The sequence below is a fragment of the Hypanus sabinus genome, chromosome 26, assembly GCF_030144855.1.
Source record: "Hypanus sabinus isolate sHypSab1 chromosome 26, sHypSab1.hap1, whole genome shotgun sequence".
In the NCBI taxonomy this organism is placed as follows: domain Eukaryota; kingdom Metazoa; phylum Chordata; class Chondrichthyes; order Myliobatiformes; family Dasyatidae; genus Hypanus; species Hypanus sabinus.
This window is the reverse complement of record NC_082731.1, coordinates 44,602,849-44,625,904: the sequence shown is the minus strand read 5'-3', so window position 1 is coordinate 44,625,904 and position 23,056 is coordinate 44,602,849. Positions and strand designations below refer to the sequence as shown.

Sequence of the window (23,056 nt, the reverse complement as noted above, 5' to 3'; positions counted from 1 at the left end):
CCTGTACCTCCTCCCTGATGGTAGTAATGAGAAGAGGGGTCTTCAGGCTCCTGTACCTCCTCCCTGATGGTAGTAATGAGAAGAGAGGTCTGCAGACTCCTGTCCCTCCTCCCTGATGGTAGTAATGAGGAGAGGGGTCTTCAGGCTCCTGTACCTCCTCCCTGATGGTAGTAATGAGAAGAGGGGTCTTCAGGCTCCTGTACCTCCTCCCTGATGGTAGTAATGAGGAGAGGGGTCTTCAGGCTCCTGTACCTCCTCCCTGATGGTAGTAATGAGGAGAGGGGTCTTCAGGCTCCTGTCCCTCCTCCCTGATGGTAGTAATGAGAAGAGGGGTCTTCAGGCTCCTGTACCTCCTCCCTGATGGTAGTAATGAGAAGAGGGGTCTTCAGGCTCCTGTACCTCCTCCCTGATGGTAGTAATGAGAAGAGGGCCTGTCCTGAATGACGAATGTTGTCATCTTCATTCTCGCTGGTGAGGGAGGTTGTGCCTGCAATGGAGCTGGTTGCGTTTGCAACTTCCTGCAGCTTTTCCAATCCTGTGCGTACCAGACGGTGATGCAGCCGGTCAGAATGCTCTCCACGGTGGAAATTTGCCAGAGGCTTTGGTGACACACCAAATCTCCTTAAACTCCTATTGTATAGCCGCTGTGTGCCTTCATCATGATTGCATCAATGGTTGCAGGATAGATCCTCTGAGGTGCCAATGCCCAAGGACGTGCGGGGAGTTTGCACGTTTCTGCCGCGTGAGTTCCACACCGGGATGCTCCAGTTTGTTGGTAAGTTTGGCGAGTTTCCTCCCTCATCTCCAAAGGAGGTGCTGGTCAGCTAGTCGTGGCAAAATGTGCTAGTGTGCATGAGGATTTGAGAGGAGTTGATTAGATTTGATGGAAAAATAAAAGGGGATTAATCTGGAATCATGTTTAATATCACCAGCATGTGTTGTGAAATTTGTTAACTTTGCAGCAGCAGTTCAATACAATACATGGTAAAAGAGGGAAAACTGGGAATTACAGTAACTTTTATATATTATACAGTTAGATTAAATGGGTAGTGCAAAAATAGAAATAAAAAGTAGCAAGGTTGTGTTCTTGGATTCAACACCATTCAGGAATCGGATGGCAGAGGGGAAGAAGCTGTCCCTGAATCGTTGAGTGTGTGTCTTCAGGCTCCTGTACCTCCTCCCTGATGGCAGAGGGGAAGAAGCTGTTCCTGAATCATTGTGTGTGTGTCTTCAGGCTCCTGTACCTCCTCCCTGATGGCAGAGGGGAAGAAGCTGTTCCTGAATCGTTGTGTGTGTGTCTTCAGGCTCTTGTACCTCCTCCCTGATGGCAGAGGGGAAGAAGCTGTTCCTGAATCATTGAGTGTGTGTCTTCAGGCTCCTGCACCTCCTCCCTGATGGCAGAGGGGAAGAAGCTGTTCCTGAATCATTGAGTGTGTGTCTTCAGGCTCTTGTACCTCCTCCCTAATGGCAGAGGGGAAGAAGCTGTTCCTGAATCACTGAGTGTGTGTCTTCAGGCTCCTGCACCTCCTCCCTGATGGTAGCAATGAGAGGAGGGCATGTCCTGGGTGACCGAGGTCCTTAACGATGGATGCCGTCTTTTTGAGGCATCGCTCCTTGAAGATGTCCTGGACACGATGGAGGCTGGTGCCCGTGATGGAGCTGACTGAGTTTACAAGTTTCCGCAGCTTATTTTGCTCCTGTGCAGTACCCCCCCCCACCCCATACCAGACAGTGATGCAGCCTATCAGAACGCTCGACATCTGTACATATTTACAAGTATTGTTGGTGACCTACTAAATTTCCTCAAATTCCTAATGAGATATAGCTGTTGGTGTGCCTTCGTTGATGTGGGTCCAGGTTAGACCCTCAGGGGGTTAATGTAAATAGATTCTGTGGTTTCTTCTGACGTCCCCAAGGGGTGTCGGTCAGCAGGTAAGGAGATCTCCTGTACAGTGAGTGCCAGAATCGGGGAGTGTGGGGGAGACGCGATGGCCAACACAATGCTTTACAATATGGGTTCAATCCCCATCTCTGCCTGTGAGGAGTTTGTACCTTCTCCCCCTGACCACCTGGGTTCCCTCCCGCAGTCCAACGACGTACTGCCTGGCGGGTTAGGTGGTCGTTGTAAATTGTGCTGCGATTAGGCGAGGGTTAAATCAGGGAATCACTGTAGGGGCTGGAAAGGCTCATTCCGCGTGGCATCTCAATAAATATAGAAATACGGGGGGGTGGGGGGTGAGGGTCGTGTGGAGGGAATATTGTTGTAGCATGAAGAAGGTTCCCAGAGAGACCCTGAAGCTAGTGGACATGAAATACTTTATTCTAGCAAAAATGCGTGAACAGGAATCATTTCGAGGCACTCCTGGAACCACAGGCCTGCTTGACTCAATATACTGACGTAGCGCCCTGGTAGGCCTCAGGCTCGCTCAGCTCGCTTCCATCTAGGGGGAGCAGCCTTTGGCCCGGCCAGACTAGGTAATCAGCTTGTGTGGATGCTGCGTTATATCCCCACCCCGCCAAATGACAGACAGTACACTATATGCAATTAAATGATTACTCTTTGTAGAGATTACTAAAACTAAGTGATTAATAACGATACAGTATATATGAAGGAAAAGAAAATAAAGAACAGGTGCCAAACTTATCAAAGTCCAAACCACTTCGTGCACAGCCGTTGGAGCTCAATTACTGAAGTCTTCTGGCCACCATTCGATCCGCTCCGAACTCCTCGACTCGCAGCTCAGGACCACCCGAAGTGGTCAACCAAGCACCCTCGGCACGTCTGTCTTCGTCTCCTCTCCTCGCCAAAAACCCTGGCCTCGGACCCCCTCTCGGAGTCTGTTCCGTCGCCCAGCTTACAGCGTCGCGTCCTCTCTCTCTCTCTCTCTCACCCCCTTGCGCCGACTCCCCAAATGCCCACCAACAATAGCTTACAGACCCAGAAGAAAGAGAATAACATTAATCCCAATTGGTTAACAAATGAATACAATTCTCGTTATCAGCAACTCTAAACCCAAACAAACTGCGAGAGAAAGCGCTTATCAGAACAAAGAAGCATTCCTACTTTTAACAAAACAAAGAAACCATTTTGATTAACATACGCAGTAACAAGAAGAAACCCCCTTTACACCAATAAGAAACCCCCTGACATACATGATATTTTTATTTGCTAAAGATCAATGATAACAGCTGGACAATTCCACAGTTACAATGCATCCTCTGAATTACATACAGTTTTCAAAGACCAGACACTCCAGACACCCAAAGTGAACATTAATCCCCACTGACATTCGTGCAAAGGCAGGATCTCAGTGGAGGGTTTCTTTGTTTGCAATTGACCCCACCCTGCAGCTCCAGGAAGGCCATTGTTCTCAGCAGCTTTTTAAATTCCTTCTGCAATCCCCATTCAAACCTGAAGAACGGCTGCTGGTGAATAAAACATTTACCATATACCCTAACTCCAGATTGTGCCTTCACAAATATATTGGCATTACTGCAGGACTAGTGTAAATGAGTTTTGGCGGTCAGCTTGCGCTCAATGGGCCGAACGGCCTTTTCCACGCTGCATCTCTCTGTGATTCCAGGAGGAAGGTGGGAGTCAGGAGTGACAGACAGAAGATGGAAAGGGAAGAGAGGGGGGTGGAAGAGGAGAGAGATGGAAGAGAGAAAGCGGTGAGTGAGGCTAGGAGAGAGGAGGGCAGAGGTGGGGATTGGTGAGGGGTGAGGGGAGGGGAAAAGTGGGGTTGGAGAGGCGAGGGATCAGATGTCAGAGGGACAGGGAGAATGAGGGCATGGGAGGGTAGGGGAAGAGGAGGCAGTGTGATGAGGAGAGGTGAAGAACCGAGGCACCATGAAGAAATGGGGAGCAAAGCCATAAGACCATAAAACTACAAGACATAGGTTAAGAATTAGGCCGTTCGACCCATCAAGACTGTTCCACCATTATCCCTCTCAACTCCATTCTCTTGCCTTCTCCCCATAATGTTTGACATCCATACTAATCCAGAATATATCAAACTCCGCTTTAAATATACCCAATGACTTGGCCTCCACAGCCTTCTCTGGCAACGAATTCCACAGATTCGCCACCCTCTGGTGAAAGAAATTCCTCCTTACCTCTGTTCTCATTCGATGTCTCTTCATTCTGTTGTGCCCTCTGGTCATACTCTTCCCCGCTATAGGAAACATCTTCTCCACGTCCACTCTGTCTAGGTCTTTTGGCGGGCAGGAGACAGGAGAGAGCAGTCTGGGGTGGCATGGGAGCTTTGCCCAAACATTTGGTCCTCTCAGTGAGGAGAGTGGCACCACAAGCATCTTCAGGGAGCTAGCAGAGCTCTGATGGACAGAAAGGCCTGTGAAAAGAGAAAATGTAAACGGCACTCAATAGTTTTTGTATTAAACGCAGCTTGCTTGCAGAAAGAAAGAATAAAGGGAAAGAGATGAAAGTGAGACTCTTTGGAAAGTACGCTGAGTTACCTGCACACCCAGGTATCTGAGTCACTGCATTTCCAGGTGAGGTCTGAGGCCTCGGCGATCATTGGCTGCCACATCACAAGCCCTTCCTCACCGTCTCCTTGCTCTGTTACCTCGGAGGGGGAGGAGGGGAAGGAGGAAGAGTTGAGGAGAGGAAGAGTTGAGGAGAGGAAGGAGGAAGAGTTGAGGAGAGGAAGGAGGAAGTGTTGAGGAAGGGAAGGAGGAAGTTGAGGAGAAGAAGGAGGAAGAGTTGAGGAGAGGAAGGAGGAAGTTGAGGAGAAGAAGGAGGAAGTGTTGAGGAGAGGAAGGAGGAAGTGTTGAGGAAGGGAAGGAGGAAGTTGAGGAGAAGAAGGAGGAAGAGTTGAGGAGAGGAAGGAGGAAGAGTTGAAGGGAAGGAGGAAGTTGTGGAGAAGAAGGAAGAAGTGTTGAGGAAAGGCATTGGACTTCGCATCTTCTTCTCTCATTTTCCCACATCTCTTAGAGTAAGGAGCATAACACTTCAGCCATCCCCTCCTCTGTCTTCCCGCCCCTTCGTTTCCCTACCTTTACTCTCTCTCTCTTTCCTATTCTCTGACCCTCCCATATTCTGTCTTCACTTATTTATATTGCTGACAATGTTTCACTCCTATTCTCAGTCTCTCTTCCTCTTGTCCTATCTCACTCCCATTCCCACCCCTTCAATCCCATTCTCTCTCTCTCTTTTGCTTTCTCTGTCTGTCTCTCTTCCTTTCTCTCTTTCTGTGTGTGTGGGTCTCTCTCTCTCCATCTACCTCTCTCAGTCCATCTTATCTAATCTCTGTCCGGCTTTCTCTGTCCCTCATATCTCTCCTTTTCTCTTGCTCCCTCTCCTACCCTCTCATTCACTCTCAATTCCACTCTCTCTCCCTGTCTCTCTTCTCCCTTCTTTCTGTCTCTCTTCCTTTCTCTTTCTCTCTCTCCATCTACCTCGCTCACTCTATCTCTCTCTGTCTCTCTCTCTCTGTCTCTCTTCTCCCTTCTTTCTGTCTCTCTCTCTATCTACCTCACTCACTCTATCTCTCTATCTACCTCCCTCACTATCTCATCCATTTTCCATCTATCTATGGTTAAGTGACTGTGCAAAAGGTTGGCCATTGTTCAATTTGGAAGGAGGAATAAGTGAACAGAGTGTTATTGAAATGGGGAATAATTGCCAAGTATAGAGAGACCTTGGGATTTAGGGAATAGAGAAAGCCAGGCCAACAATAGAACAGGTAATAGGCAAGGATAATGGAGTGTTGGCTCTTACTTCAAGAAGTATAAAAGTACGGAAGTCGTACTGCAATTCTCCAAGGCCCAGTTTTATTAGAAATACAACAAGAAGCTGTCCTTTCCGGGCAGTGGCCACTTTATTAGGTACACCTGTGCTCCTGCTTATCATTGCAAATATCTAATCAGCCAATCAGGTGGCAGCAACTCAATGCATGAAAGCACACAGACATGGTCAAGAGATTCAGTTGTTGTTCTGAGCAGATATCAGAATGGGGAAGAAACGTGATCTGAGTGACTTTGACTGTGGAATGATTGGTGGTGCCAGATGGGGTGGTTTGAGTATCTCAGAGACTTCTGATCTCCTGGCACAACAGTCTCTAGAGTTTATAGAGAACGGTGCAAAAAAAATATCCAGTGTGCAGCAGTTCTGGTGAAATGCCTTGTTAATGGGAGGGGTCAGAGGAGAACGGCCAGACTGTTTCAAGCTGACAGGAAGGTGACAGTAACTCAAATAACCACTCGTTACTACAGTGGTGTGCAGAAAAGCATCTCTGAATGCACAACACATCGAACTTTGAAGTGACAGGCAGCAGAAGACCATGGCAGTAGCCTCCTCGTTGTTAGGCTTCCTGGTTTTTCCATCGGCCCTTGTAAGGGCCCAATTGATTTCCTTCACCTTGCAGTAATTTATAGGAATGTCGTACGTGATTGTCTTATTCCTCAGGGGGACTCTCTGGGTCCAAAATAGTTCTCACACGGTTAATCAAAGTAGAACAAACCGCTCTGCATTGGGAGGCGTGATGGTGGCTGTTATTGTTGAGGTACAAGTCCATGTGAGTGAGTTCCAGTAGACGCCATGCCTGAGGCTACCGTCAGGTTTCCATCGTATTAGAATGTCCAGGAACAAGCGGAAACCATTCTCTCTCTCCTCTGATGCTGTTGGACGATGGTGCTGGGTCTTGTGCATTCAACTCACAATGGAGATGGAGAAATCCTCCTCTCTGGAGGACCTGCATCATAAAGAGGGATTGAATAGGTTAGGACTTTATTCCTTGGAACATAGAAGATTGAGAGGAGATCTGATAGGGGTATAGATAGGGCTCTTTCCACTAAGGTTGGGTGAGACTACAACCAGAAGTCATGGGTTAAGGGTGAAAGGTGAAAAGTTGAAGGGGAAATGTAACCTGAGTGACTTAGACTGTGGAATGATTGTCGGTGCCAGATGGGGTGGTTTGAGTATCTCAGAAAATGCAGATCTCTTGGGATTTTCACACACAGCAGTCTGTACAGTGGACATCGAACGGTATATATAACAAAAAAAAACTTCCAGTGAGTGTCAGTTCTGTGGCGAAAATGCTTGTTAATAAGAGGGATCAGAGGAAAATGGCCAGACTGGTTCTCTGACACCCAAGTAACCACACATTACAACAGTGGTATGCAGGGAGCATCTCTGAATGCACAACACATCAACCCTTGAATCGGACGATCTATAGCAGCAGAAGACCAGGAGCATACACTCAGTGACCACTGCGTTAGGTGTACCTATTAAAGTGGCCACAGGGTACCTACACGGCAAAAATGATCGCAGATCGAGATCCCTCATCATGATTGTAACCAGTACTCATTGTGAGCACTCACGAGGCCTCTCCATGCCGCACATTTCCGCCAAACATAATTTCTCAACGCACGTCTGTGCTGGCTGCTGACATGCGGATTATCAGGAACAGTGCGGACAGATTACACAACAGGAAACTGGGTGTTGTCGCTGACTGGTCAATGAATGGAGGATGGGGAAGTATGAGATACAACGAGAATGAGAAGGGAGAAGAGAAGCTGTGATCTTCAGAATGATGATGTGATTCAGGTTTATTATCACCGATATATGCCAAGAAGTTTGCTGCATATTTGCATATGTGCACTTTTCTTATTGCAATTTATAATTTCTTGTGTGTTACTCTGTACTGTTACTGCAAAACAACAAGCAGTTGTTACAGTCTCAGCCACATATATATAGCCAGTGTGCCTAAGACTTTTGCACAGTCCTGTAGTAATTTTATGTTTTGCACTGTACTGCTGCCACAAAAAAAAACAAATTTCATGACATGTGTGAGTGATGATAAACCTGATTCTGATCTGGGTCTCTATTGTGGACTGAGAGTGGGAAGGGGGCAGGGAGAGGGGAATCATGGTTGGGAAGGGGGGGTAATGGTCAATAATGGTCTGTAATGGTCAATAAACCAATTGTTTGGAATCAAATGACCTTGCCTGGTGTCTCAGGGTTGGCTGCGTCTGCACCTTTGCCACCAACTGCCCCGGCACTCCTTCTCTGCCACCTGTCCCACACCCCTCCCGCGGCGCTTCACCCCTCGCCATTCCCGACATCCTTTGCTCCCGCCAGGTTTACAAACTCGCTCTCCGCTCCACGTCGACAAATACAGTCCTGTGCAAAAGTCTTAGGCAACCTAAATGTGTAAGTGCCTAAGACTTTAGCACAGGCCTGTATGTATGTATATATGTGTGTGTGTGTCTGTATGTATATATGTGTGTGTGTGTGTGTCTGTGTGTATATATGTGTGTGCGTATATATGTGTGTTTATGTATACATACATATGTATATATGTGTATTGACTGCCTGTTCTCCGTCACAGTGAGAAGTAGTGGAACAGCAGCCTCCACTAACTGAGACGATTTCCGCAGCCAAGCGTCCCACCGTGCCAGAGGTGAAGTGGAGAGGCACTTTGCTCTTAGCCGGCACTTTCCAGCTCTCGAGCTGCAGTCTTCTCACTGCCTGGCAGGAGTGTGCTTTGACAAGAATCAGAGGCAGAAGATGACCACAAACTTCAAGATCAGATGATGATGCCGTAAACTGGATCAGCAGATTTGCAGGCGACACCAAGATCGGGGTTGCAAGGCACTGCGAGGAAGACTATCAAAGCTGGTGTACACCAGCTGGAAAACAGCAAACAGAATCTAATGCAGACAAGTAGCAGATGGAATTTAATTTAGCAAGAGTGAGGTGGGACTTACACGGTAAATGACAGGGCTCCGAAGCCTGCGGTGGAACAGAGGGATCTGGGAATACAGGTACATCATTCCTTAAAAGTGCCGTCACGCGTAGATAGGGCGGTAAAGAGAGCTTTTGGCCTTCATGAATCAGGGTTTTGAGTACAGGAGTTGGGATGTTATAAGACATTGGTGAGGCCTAATTTGGAGCATTGTGTCAACTTCTGGTCAGCTACCTGCAGGAAAGATGTGAATAAAGTTGAAAGAGTGCAGAGAAAATTGACAAGGATCTTGGGGAGTTGAATTATAGGGAAAGGTTGGATTGGTTACTATTCTGTTCCCTAGAGCGCAGGAGAATGAGGAAAGGTTTGATAGTACACAATATTATGAGGGGTATAGATTGCCCCCATTACCTATTACGTGCTCCCAACAGTGTGAATGTCAAACAGTCTCTGACAACCAACTCCAGCTCCTGGCCTTCACGTGTGGCCTAGCTACTGAGCCCAGCAGATCCATCTCTACTGACAGGAGAAGAGGCAAAGCCAGTGGCTTTGGCAGATGGGGTTGATCAGCCGTGGAGAAGGAAAACTCTGATCCCACACCCCCGCCGCCTTGCGGCTACACCCACTCACGGAGGAAGGCTCAGGAGTGAACCCTGAGGGGAAAATCCGGAGCTGAAGCCCCTGAGGCTCCTACATTGTGTTCAACACTGACTGGCAACTCAGCAGCACTGCTGACACCAAACCGTATCGGTCTTTGCCGTTCCTTTGGGTTCTTCAGCTGCGTGGAGAGGTGGAGCTCGCTACACAGGTATTCTGCCCAGGCTTGTGTATCCAGACAGCTGGGACGCAACAGCTGACCGATGGAGGCCTCAGATGGGGCAAATGCAAGCGGGCTTTTTCTGCTGAGGTTGGGTGAGAATAGATCTAGAGATCATAGGGTAAGGGTGAAAAGTGAAATATTTAAGAGGGGGAGTTTGTTCACTCAGAGTGCAGAATCAGCTGCCAGCGCAAGTGCTGGATGTGGGTTCAATTGTAATACTTAGGGGAAGTTTGGCAGGCTACCCATTCACATCAACGATTTGGATGAAGGCATTGAGAATAACATCAGCAAGTTTGCTGATGATACTAAGCTGGGTGGCAGTGTGACATGTGATGAGGATGTTAGGAGAATTCAGGGTGACTTGGATAGGCTGGGTGAATGGGCAGATACTTGGCAGATGGCGTTTAATGTGAGTAAGTGTGAGGTTATCCACCTTGGGTGTAAGAACAGGAAGGCAGATTATTATCTGAACGGTAAGGGAGAAATACAAAGAGATCTAGGAGTCCTTGTTCATCAGTCACTGAAGGTGAATGAGCAGGTGCAGCAGGCAGTGAAGAAGGCTAATGGAATGTTGGCCTTTTTTACAAAGGGAATTGAGTACAAGAGCAAGGAAATCCTCTTGCATTTGTACAGAGCCCTGGTGAGACCACACCTGGAGTATTGTGTACAGTTTTGGTCTCCAGGGTTAAGGAAGGACATCCTGGCTGTAGAGGAAGTGTAGCGTAAATTCAAGAGGTTAATTCCTGGGATGTCTGGACTGTCTTACGCAGAGAGGTTAGAGAGACTGGGCTTGTACATGCTGGAGTTAAGGAGATTGAGAGGGGATCTGATTGAAACATATAAGATTATTAAGGGATTGGACAAGATGGAGGCAGGTAATATGTTCCAGATGCTGGGAGAGTCCAGTACCAGAGAGCATGGTTTGAGAATAAGGGGTAGGTCATTTAGGACAGAGTTAAGGAAAAACTTCTTCTCCCAGAGAGTTATGGGGGTCTGGAATGCACTGCCTCAGAATGCAGTGGAGGCCAATTCTCTGGATGCTTTCAAGAAGGAGCTAGATAGGTATCTTATGGATGGGGGAATCGAGGGATATGGGGACAAGGCAGGAACTGGGTATTGTTAGTAGATGATCAGCCATGATCTCAAGATGGTGGTGCAGGCTCGAAGGGCCAAATGGTCTACTTCTGCACCTATTGTCTATTGTCTATTGTACCTGAATGGGAGGGGTATGGAGGGTGTCGAGGGCTGTGGTGCATGGAACCAGACAGAGTAACAGTTCAGCATGGACTAGGTGGGCTGAAGGGCCTATTTCTGTGCTGTAATGCTCTATAACTCTGAACTTCAAGTTGTTCCCCAAGCAAAGCCAAGCCAGAGGAGCAGAATGCTCCAATGTTTCACTAAACATGGACCATAGAAACCTACAGCACATCACAGGCCCTTCGGCCCACAATGTTGTGCCGACCATGTAACCTTCTCTAGAAACTGCCCAGAATTTCCCTACCGCATGACCCTCCATTTTACTAAGCTCCATCTACCTATCTCTTAAAAGACCCTATTGTATCTGCCTCCACCACCTTCACTGGCAAGGCGTTCCATACACCCACCACTCTCCGTGTGAAAAACTTACCCCTGACATCCCTTCGGTATCTACTCCCAAGCACCTTAAAACTGTGCTCCCTCATGTTACCCATTTCATCCCTGGGAAAAAGCCTCTGGCTATCCACACAATCAATGTCCCTCATCATCTTACACACCTCTATCGCTCACCTCTCATCCCCCGTCTCTCCAAGGAGAAAAGGCCAAGTTCACTCAACCTATTCTCTTAAGGCATGCTCCCCAATCCAGGCAACATCCTTGTAAATCTCCTCTGCACTCTCTCTATAGTATCCACATCCTTCCAGTAGTGAGGTGACCAGAACTGAACACAGCACTCCAAGTGGGGTCTGACCAAGGTCTTATATCTGTAACATTACCTCACGGCTCTTGAACTCAATCCCACGGTTGATGAATGCCAACACACCAAACACCTTCTAACAACACTGTCAACCTGCGCAGCTACTTTGAGTGTCCTATGGACATGGACCCCAAGATCTCTCTGTCAAGAGTCTAGCCATTTATATTTTAAAGCTAATATATATCTATTTTTAAATTAGATTTCTGTTCTGAACAGTTCTCTGCCATTAAGAATCACATGGTTTCACAGTCTAGGAATCTCCATAATAAATGCCACCTTGTCCAAGATCGAATGCAAGGAGTTCTTCAAACTTTTCCAGACACCGTCAATAGGGTCTGTTAAGAGACTCTTAGATAGGTACGTGGAGCTTAGAAAAATAGAGGGCTATGCGGTAGGGAAATTCTAGGCAGTTTCTAGAGTAGGTTACATGGTCGGCACAACATTGTGGGCCGAAGGGCCTTTAATGTGCTGTAGGTTTCTATGCTCTATGTTCATTCTTCTAAACTCAAGCGAGTGTTTGCCCGGTTGAACAGCTTTTTGATTTATTTATCTGCACAGTTTGTCTTCTTCTGCACATTAGCTGTTTGTGTGTAGACTTCCATTAATTCTGCTGTCTTTCATTGTCCTACTGTGAATGCCCACAAGGAAATGGATCTCAGGTTAGCATATGGTGACGTTCACTCATTGGCCACTTTATTAGGATAAATCAAATATCCAACCAGCCAATCACGTGGCAGCAACTCGATGCATGAAAGCATGCAGACACGGTCAAGAGGTTCAGTTGTTGCTCGGACCGTAGTGTTGATCGAAGTGACTTTGACTGTGGAATGATTGTTGGTGCCAGATGGGGTGGTTTGAGTATCTCAGAAACTGCTGATCTTCTGGGATTTTCACACACACAACAATCTCTAGAGTTTACAGAAAATGGTATGAAAAACAAACAAAAAAAAATCCAATGAGTGGCAATTCTGTGGGCAATAACACCTTGTTTACGAGAGAGGTCGGAAGAGAACGGCCAGACTGGTCCAAGCTGACAGGAAGGCGACAGTAACTCAGATAACCACATGTTACAACAGTGGCGGGCAGGAGAGCGTCTCTGAACGCACAACACGTCGAACCTTGAAGTGACAAGCAGGAGAAACTCTGCAGCTGCGGGAAATCCGATCAGCACACACAAAATGCCGGAGGAACTCAGCAGGCCAGGCAGGCATCTGTGGGGAGAAAAAAGCACAGTCGACGTTTCGGGCCGAGACTTTTCGGCAACCTTGGGCTATGGGCCGCAGAAAACCACAAAGGTACATTCAGTAGCCACTTTATGAGGTACAGGAGGCACCTGTTTTTTCTGGGGGTTTGGCACTACTTATTTCAACTTCACTAATTATGTTTAATGGACATATAGATACTTACTGTAATTCAGTTTTTTTCCTCTAAATTTATTTAATATGTATTTCATCAGGCTGCTGCTAATGAATTTCACCACATATGCTGATGATATTAAGCCTGATTCTGATTCTAATAAAGTTGCCGTGGTGTAAATTCCTTTCTCACTAAGCTGTGGGGGTGAGAGATCCGCAGCACCGATTCAGCTGATGATTCACTCCAGATTGCTTCTTAATGAAGAGCAAGCCCCGTATTCCCAGCCCTGCGCTCCCTGAGTCAACACGCTGAGAGATAAGGAGCAACTTCCACAGCTCTCACTGTCGAGCCGTGCCCGGTGGTGTGCCAGTGTCGGCGAGCAAGGGCACAGAGACTTGGCATCTCACCATCCCAACTGCCCTCTCCTCCCCGTCGCCGTCTGCTCTCCTCCCGCTGTCAAGAGCAGCTGCCAGTGCACTGGGACCATGCCTGGGACTCTGGGCAGACGGGATTAGCTTCAAATGAGCTACACTGAGGCATGTGCGTACTGTGAACTGCCTCTGACCTGTCCAATTTATCACTTTGGGAAAAACAGGCGAACGTTTAACTAAGACAAGGGCAGCAAGTTACATGGTAAAAATTCCAGGAATACATCCAGTGGAAGAGGGGGGACCTGTAGCCAGCTGGCTCCCACTCCCAAAGCACACAGATCTGTTAGGAGAGAAACTGCACGCGACAAGCTCTTCATCTCACTCTCAGTGCTGAGCATCCACCGCCCACTTACTCTAACCCAACTTCCGTCAAAATTCCCACCCAATTCTGTCATTTTTGGTGGCTAATTAGCTTTCTAAATGGGACTTTGTTGGCCTGAAGGGCTCAACTGACCTTGTGACATGTCTTTGGGAGACGTGAAGAAAACTGAGCACCGAGTGTGCAAACTCCACACAGAGAGCAGCCAAGGCCAGGGTCTCTGGGGCAGAGGAGATGCTTCCTCGAGCTTTCCCACTATGGGATCCAGTGTCTCGTGCCAAAACCCTGAACTGTTTTCCACTTGTCTGGACTAATCCCACACAAATCCCATCTCTGCACACTCCCAATAGCACCGCCCCACCGGGCCCCACCCCTCACCTATGCGCGAGAGGCGATTCACGGCGGCGAGTTTACCCTCCAGTCTGCAAGAGTTCATGGTGTGGGAGGAAACCAGGTGCCCAGAAGATACCCACGCGGTGGCAGAGGGAGCGCATTAACTCCACACGGGCAGCGTGGACTGTAGAGGCTGTGAGATGGATCCTGCAGGGAGCAATCACCAAGTCCAGCAGAGGAAGGGCAGAGTAAGGCGGATTTGGGAGGGGCTCGAGAGGTGGTGGGAGGGGAGCATCCTTACAATATCTCCCTCGCTGACGATCAACACTGGCGCAGCTCAGGGGTGTGTGCTTAACCCGCTGCTCCATTCTCTGTACGCACATGACTGTCTAGCTAGGCACAGCTCAAACACCGTCTATAAATATGCTGATGATACAGCCATTGTTGGTCGAATATCAGGTGGTGACAAGAGGGCGTACAGGAGTGAGATATGCCAATGAGTGATTGGTGCCACAGCAACAACCTGGCACTCGAAGTCAGTAAGACGAAAGAGCTGATTGTGGGCTTCAGGAAGGGTAAGATGAAGGAACACATACCAATCCTCACAGAGGGATCAGAAGTAGAGAGAGTGAGCAGCTTCAAGTTCCTGGGTGTTAAGATCTCTGAGGATCTAACCTGGTCCCAACATATCAATGCAGTTGTAAAGAAGGCAGGACGGTGGCTATACTTCATTAGGAGTTGGAAAAAATTTGGCATGTCAACAAATACACTCAAAACTTCTATAGAACTGTGGAGAGCATTCTGACAGGCTGCATCACTGTCTGGTATGGGGGGGCTACTGCACAGGACCGAAAGAAGCTGCAGAAAGTTGTAAACCTAGTCAGCTCCATCTTGGGTACTAGCCTACAAAGTACCCAGGACATCTTCAGGGAGCGGTGTCTCAGAAAGGCAGCATCCATTATTAAGGACCCCCAGCACCCAGGGAATGCCCTTTTCTCACTGTTACCATCAGGTAGGAGGTACAGAAGCCTGAAGGTACACACTCAGTGATTCAGGAACAGCTTCTTCTCCTCTGCCATCCAATTCCTAAATGGACATTGAACCCATGAACACTACCTCACTTTTTAATATACAGTATTTCTCTTTTTTGCATGTTTTATTCAATACACGTTTACTGTAATTCGTTTACTTATTTATTTATTATTATTTTAATTTTATTTATTTTTCCCTTCTATATTATGTATTGCATTGAACTGCTGCTGCTAAATTAACAAATTTCATGTCACATGACAGTGATAATAAACCTGATTCTGATTACAATTACAGTACTGTACAAAAGTCTTACAGAGAGAGAGAGAGAGACATGGTGCCTAAGACTTTTGCACAGTACTGTAGTAATTTTATGTTTTGCACTGTATTGCTGACACAAAAAAAACAAATTTCATGACCTATGTGAGTGATGATAAACCTGATTCTGATCTGGGTCTCTATTGTGGACTGAGAGTGGGAAGGGGGCAGAGAGAGGGGGATCATGGTTGGGAAAAGGGGAAGGAAGAGGGGAGGGAGCAGGAGCAGGAAGCATCAGAGAGACATTCGGTAATGATTAATAAACCAATTGTTTGGAATCAAATGACCTTGCCTGGTGTCTCAGGGATGGGTGTGTCTGCAGCTGCATTACCCCCACTCTGGCATTCCTTCTCTGCCACCTGTCCCACACCCCTCACCATCCCCAACATCCTTTGCTCCCGCCAGAATTATAAACTTGCTCTCCGCTCCACGTTGACAAACACAAAACTGTGTCAAAGTCATAGACACCCTAACTATGGTGCCTTCAAACAGCATTCACTCCCTTGGAAGTTTTCATGTTTTATTGTTTTACAACATTGAATCACAGTGGATTTAATCTGGCTTTTTTGACACTGATCAACAGAAAAGAACTCTTTCATGTCAGAGTGAAAACAGATCTCCAAAGTCATCTAAATTAATTGCATCCTACTTAATTGCATCTACTAAGTACTGACTTGAAGGGGAGAGTACTTATGCAATCAATTATTTTGTGTTTTATATGTGTAATTAATATGTGTAATTATAATTTTATATGTGTAATTAATTTAGATCACTTTGAAGAGATCTGTTTTCACTTTAAGGTTTTTCTGGTGATCGGTGTCAAAAAGAGCCAAATTAAATCCGCTGTGATTCAATGTTGTAAAACAATAAAGCACGAAAACGTCCAAGGGAGGGGATGGATACTTTTTATAGGCACTGTATATACACGTACCTAAGACTTTTGCACAGTAATATAAGTCCAGCTACCTCAGGGAGCTGGTGGGATGGCAGTATCCTGACAGTCAAGTCCAGTTACCTGGCAGACAATAAAACATGTTATCACACACAGGACATTTAGAGCATCTGAAAATCTCTTCCCCAAAGTCATAGAGCGTAGTTCAAGTTCAATTATCATTCAACGTGTACAGCTAAATGAAACAGCATTTCTCTGGGGCCAAGGTGCAAAGCACACTACATAGAGTCGCACACACAGTTACACATTGTGAAGCCACGTTTCTGCAACCACAAGCGTGCAGCGCTGGTGCAGCTGCAGGCTGTCGCAATCCAGCTTGACTTCCACCCAGCGAACTCTAGAGGGCAGCACCGGTGGGAGGAGACAGCCCCCGACCCAGCACTCTGCTCTCTCCCACACCGCCTCCCCCCCAGGTGGCTGCAACAATGGGCGCCGCAGCATGAAGGCCTGGTCCGTGCGTCAACTGAGGCCACGCATCTTCCTCACCGTCAGTCTCGCCACCCAACCAAAAAACAGGACTCGAAGTATTCTACATTACCAGTATCCACTAGGGTCTCATGGTCTTAAAAAAATATCCAAGACAATCATTTGCACAACTTGTTGGATGGCGCACCACCTCCGATACTTTCTCCGGAGTCTGGCTGCAGCGGGCAACGCCACGGTCAGCAACAAGCCCATGCTGCGCAGTTCCACCACTATTAGAAATTTGCTGATAGGGTAGACCTGAGGTACTTGAGATTATTAATGTCTTGCAGTCATCAGAAAGGCATAAAGGATGAACAATTAGATCACTAGTTGGACCCGGAATGGCTGCCATCAAGAATGCCGCCATCTTACCTCCTACACCTAATAGAGCGGCCACTGAGTGGATCCCACTGCTGTCACCCACCCACTTCAAAGTTCAGAGCACGGTGTGTTCAGAGATGCTCTTCTGCGCAGCACTGTTGTAGCCCGTGGTCATTTGAATTTCTGCCACCTTCCTGTCAGCTTGAACCAGTCTGGCCATTCTCCTCCAACCTCTCTCATTAACAGTCTCGAGAGACTGTTGTGGGTGAGAATCCCAAGAGACGAGCAATTTCTGAGATACTCAGACCACCCCATCTGGCACCAACAATCATCCCACAGTCAAAGTCACTCAGATCACATTTCTTCCCCCATTCTGCTGTTTGGTTTGAATGATAACTGAACCTCTTGACCATGTCGGCATGCTTTTATGCATTGAGTTGTTGCCACGTGATTGGCTCATTTGATATTTGCGTTAACGAGCGGGTGTACAGGTGTATCATTGAGTGCAGATAGAAATAATTATTCAATTTTTTTGTCTGCCAGCCATTTCCAAATGTCTGCTGGTAATTGCCTTCACTTTAATACAAAGGATGTTTGCCACCGTCATAGTGTGACTGTTCTGAGAAGCCAGGCATGAATTTAAATTCAACCATAGGGGAATTTAAATTCAGCTAATTAAATAAATGAAAATAATTAATAGTTACAGTGCCTATAAAAACACTCACCTCCCCAGAAGTTTTCATGTTTTATTGTTTTACAAAACTGAATCGCAGTGAATTTAATTTGGCTTTTTTGACATTGACCAACAGAAAAATACTCCTTCGTGTCAAAGTGAAAACAGATCTCTACAAAGTGATCTAACTTAATTACAAATATAAAACAAAAAATAATTTGTTTGCAAAAGTATTCACCCCCTTTAATATGACACACCAAATCACTACCTCTGCGGCCAATTGGTTTTAAAAGTCACATAATTAGCTGAAATGGCGATCACCTGTGTGCTGTCAAGGTGTTTCAATTGATTCTAGGCAAGAGACACCTGGATCTGGAAGGTCCAACTGCTGGTGAGTCAGTATCCTTGTATAATGCTCTGGTTAAGATTTTTCCCGCTATGCTCCAGGTATTTCATTTCAGCAGCTCTGTAAAAGCAGTCCGTTCTGCTTTCATCGTGTTTGGGTTTGAGCAAAGGATAAGGGGCTGTGATGTTCCTGCTTAGGAATGTAGTGTCATCCAATCAGGATGGTGGAATTGGCCGAAGGTTCTGGAGAAGCCTGGGCGGAGAGGTTTCGTGATCGAGGTGTTTTTTTTTGGGAGCGGGAAGAAGGCAGGAGGTAAGCTGACTGGTATGCCACCTCTATTGCCCAGGGTGCTTTGAGCAGGAGAATGGCTTCAAGGGGGAAGGACCAATACTTCCTTAGGGGAGCCCATCATTCGATATGGATTTCGAAAGAATCGGAAGGCGGTGTGTGCTTTCACGCAGACCGTGGGTCCATCGCACAAGTTAATAGACAATAGGTGCAGAAGTAGACCATTCGGCCCCTCGAGTCTGCACCGCCATTCTGAGATCATGGCTGATCATTCACTATCAATACCCAGTCCCTGCCTTGTCCCCATATCCCTTGATTCCCCTATCCATCAGATATCTATCCAGCTCCTTCTTGAAAGCATCTTCAAGCTGAGCTCCAACGTATGTGCACATTTGGACTGTGTTAACTATAACGGACCCTTTCTATTTTATTTCTTTATCTTTTCCTACTGTTTGATGAAGCTGGCATTTGTAAATATACTTTCTTTACAATTGTATGCAGTGTATGATCTGTTATTTCATGCCAACGTGGACAGCATTTACACTGCATTCGCTCAGATTGGGGTGTGGGTGGTCGAAATATCCCAGCTCTCCTGGTCTGGTGGGACCCAAGTCATATCGACCCTAGATGTATAGAGTTTGAGAAAGGTGGTAAGTCCATCGGCTTGTTGGCCAGGGGCCAAGTAGTCGTGGTCCTAGAATGCCCAGTGAAAAGGGTTTTTGAAAACCATGTCAGGAGAGGGATACAAGTAAATTTCCAGGTCATTGAATATCCCTCGGAGTACGGTTAGTCAATCATCAAGAAATGGAAAGAATATGGTACAGCTGTAAATCTGCCTGGAGCAGGCCATCCTCAAAAACTGAGTGACCGTGCAAGAAGGGGACGAGTGAGGGAGGCCACCAAGAGACCTGTGACAACTCTGGAGGAGTTACCAGCTTCAGTGGCTGAGATGGGAGAGACTGTGCATACAACAACTATTGCCCGGGGGCTTCACCAGTCGCAGCTTTACGAGAGCGAGGCAAAGAGAAAGCCACTGGTTGAAAAATGCTCCATGAAATCTCAGCTAGAGTTTGCCAGAAGGCAACGTGGGAGACTCTGAAGTCAGCTGGGAGAAGGCTCTATGGTCTGATGAAACGAAAATTGAGCTTTTTTGGCCATCAGCCTAAATGCTATGTTTGGCATAAGCCAAATACAGCACATCATCAAAAGCACACCATCCCTACCGCAAAGCATGGTGGAGACTGCGTCACGCTGTGGGGATGCTTCACTGCAGCAGGCCCTGGAAGGCTTGTGAAGGTGGAGGGTGAAATGAATGCAGCAAAATACAGGGAAATCCTGGAGGAAAACCTGATGCAGTCTGCAAGAGAACTGCGGCTTGGGAGAAGAATCTTTTTCCAGAAAGACAATGGCCCCCCCGCCCCCCACAAAGCATAAAGCCAAAACCACACAGGAATGGCTTAAAAAACAATAAAGTTAATGTCCTGGAACGGCCAAGTCAGAGTCCAGACCGCAATCCAATTGAGAATTTGTGGCTGGACTTGAAAAGGGCTGTTCACTCACGATCCCAGGATTTCTTCCGCCAAACCATCAAACTAATTAATTCATGCCAATACAATTGTATTTCTATGTTATATTGATTGTCCCATTGTACATACTATTTATTACAAATGACTATAAATTGCACATTGCACATTTGGACAGAGACATAACGTAAAGATTTTTACTCTTCACGTAGATGAAGGATGTAAGAATTAAAGTCAATTCAATTCAGTATACTTAACTGTTTACTTCAAAGTCATGTGCCTACCTGAATCCCTCAAATGCCACTGTTGCTTCTGCTTCCACCCTTGACAGTGCATTCCAGGCACCTAGGACCCTCTTTGTTTCATAAAACAAAAACTTGCCCCAAACATCTCCCTTAAACTTTCCCCCCTCTCCTTAAAGCTATGCCCAGTGGCCTCCCTTTCAATCCAACTCTCCATTCGCATCCTGACATGTTGGTCCACGGCCTCCTCTACTTCCAGACTCTGGCTGGAGGAGCATCACCTTGTATTCAGTTCGGCTAGCCTCCAACCGGATGGCATGACCATCGATTTCTCTTCTTCCGTCCCCCAGTTTGGTTTTCTCCTCACCTGCCCAGTTGCCTCCCCCGGGTCGACTCTTGTTTCCTGTCCCCAATGGTCCTCTCTCCTTTCCTGTCAGATTCCTGATGCTTTGGCCCTTTACCTCTCCCACCTGTCACTGCCCAGCTTCTCACTTCATCCCACCTTCCCCCTTACCTGCCAGCTTGCCCTCCTTCCCCTCCCCACCTTATTCTGGCTTCTTCCTTCTTCCTTTCCAGTCCTGATGAAGGGTCTCGGCCCAAAACATCGACTGTTTATTCCTGTCCCGCTGAGTTCCTCCAGCATTGTCTGTGTCTCTGGCCGCTAGTGTTTGACGTTCCTACCTTGGGGAAGAAAGATTCTGGCTGTCTACACTATCAATGACTCTCATACTTCTATACATTCCTATTAGGTTTCCCCTCAGCCACCACTGCTCAAGTAAAACCCACTCAGTTTCATCATTATGACACCAAGGGAGGCCATCCAGCCTATTGGGTCCATACTAGCCCATCCCATTCCCTTTCTCCTTATTTCCCTATACTCACTCTCACACCTGCCCAACAATTGTCCTTTGATTCTTTCTGTTACTTAACGACACTAAGAGTTCAAAGTAAATGTTATTATCAAAGTACATACATGTCACCATATACAACCCTGAGATTCATTTTCTTGTGGGCAAACTCCATAAATCTATAGAATAAATAACCATGACAGAATCAATGAAAGAGCATTCAACCAGATTGCAGGGGACACAAAACTGTGCAAATACAAAAAGAAGGAAAGAATAATAATAAATAAATAAGTATTGAGAGAGTGAGATGAAGAGTTCTCGAAAGAGAGTCAATTGGTTGTGGGTACATTTCAATGATGGGGCGAGTGAAGTTATCCTCTCTGGTTCAAGAGCCGATGGTTGAGGGGTAATAACTGTTCCTACACTTGGTGGTGTGAGTCCTGAAGCCTCTGTACCTTCCTGATGGCAGCAGTGAGAAGAGAGCATGTCCTGGGAGGCAGATATCCCCGATGAAGTTACTCGCAATGACTACCAGCACAGTTATGCCATTCCACACTAACTTTCCCAGCGACCTGTTCTCTCCGCGTACCCACCCACTCCCACACTCCCCCACACACTGGTGGTAGTTTACAGCAGCCAATCAGCCCATGAAATTGCACACCTTTGGGATGTGGAACAACGCCGATACGGCCGAACCTTCACACGGAGAATATGAGAATGCCAGGATCGAACCGGTCTTCCTGGGAGCTGCCAGGTTGCTCAGTACTACTCAAGATGTTTGAGTCCAACTGCTCGTGACTTTGTGTGAATCAGCACATTTAACAAGACAGTAAATTTCCAAAGTAAACAGAGCACGCTCTAATGATCAAGAGATTCTGCAGATGCTGGAGGAACCCAGAGACCAGGCAGCATCGAGGGAAAAAATTAAGCAGTCAATGTTTCGGGCCGAGACCCTTCATCAGGACACAACCTTTAGGTCCTTATAAAGGGTGTTGGCCTGGGGTGGGGGTGGGGGGGAGAGGAAAGGAGAGGAGAGAGAGAGAGAGAGAGGGAGAGAGAGAGAGAGAGAGAGAGAGAGAGAGAACTTCATAACATCTTTTAACATAACATTGTAATTTTTATGCCTTGCACTGCACTGCCGCTGCAGATTTCCTGACAAACGTCAGTGATAATAAACCTGATTCTGGTGCTGCCCAATTTAGTCAGCTCCATCACGGACACCAGCCTCCCAGGACTTCTTCAAGGAGCGATGCCTCAAAAAGGACCCCCAGCACCCAGGACATGCCCTCTTCTCATTACTACCGTCAGGGAGGAGGGACAGGAGCCTGAAGACACACACTCAATGATTCAGGTACAGCTTCTTCCCCTCTGCCATCAGGGAGGAGGTACAGGAGCCTGAAGACACACACTCAATGATTCAGGAACAGCTTCTTCCCCTCTGTCATCAGGGAGGAGGTACAGGAGCCTGAAGACACCCACTCAATGTTTCAGGAACAGCTTCTTCCCCTCTGCCATCTGATCTCTGAATGGACATTGAACCCCTGAACACAACCTCACTACTTTTTGGACTATTTATTTAAATTTTTAATATAATTATATATACTCCTTACTGGAATTCATATGTTAGGTATTGTAATGTACTGCTGCTGCATAACAAGAGATGCTGCTGCTATTAAACCTGATTCTGATTGATTTATCCCGAGTGAGTGAGTGAGAAGCCAGAATGTGGGGGAGGGTGAGGAGCACAATCTGGGAGGTGATAGGTAAAACCAGGTGAGGGTGGGCTGGGGGAGAAGGGGTGAATTAAGAAGCTGGGAGGTGATAGGTGGAAAACACAGAGGGCTGATGAAGAAGAAATCTGATAGGTGAGCAGAGTGGGCCGTGCGAGAAAGGGAAGGAGGATGAGGGGAACCAGAGGGAGATGATGCGCAGGTGCGGAGAGGGGGCAAGAGGGTAAACAACATAGGGAATGGAAAAAGAGAGAAGGAGGAGGGGAAATTACCAGAAGTTGGAGAAATCGATGCTCCTGCCATTAATTTTGCCAGGTGATGCATCCAGCAGTCTGCTTTAGCTCTGGGTTCCATGAACTGCAGTTTCTTGTGTTTCCACCTATACGGACTTGATCGATAG

General features: G+C 47.0%; 1 long non-coding RNA gene across 3 annotated transcripts; it reads right to left on the bottom strand.

Annotated features, from left to right (window-relative positions):
• Positions 1-2,258: 2,258 nt before the first annotated feature.
• On the bottom strand, positions 2,259-21,701 carry LOC132381516 (uncharacterized). 3 transcript variants are annotated; one of them, XR_009508058.1, is made up of 4 exons: positions 21,588-21,701; positions 4,477-6,713; positions 4,117-4,352; positions 2,259-2,929 (listed from the first exon to the last, which is right to left on the bottom strand). It is a non-coding gene; the product is annotated as an uncharacterized LOC132381516 (long non-coding RNA). The 3 variants fall into 3 exon arrangements; XR_009508059.1 differs by lacking the exon at positions 21,588-21,701 and adding an exon at positions 19,537-19,694; XR_009508057.1 differs by lacking the exon at positions 21,588-21,701 and having other exon boundaries at positions 2,269-2,929; positions 4,477-10,988.
• Between the last annotated feature and the right edge of the window lie 1,355 nt (positions 21,702-23,056).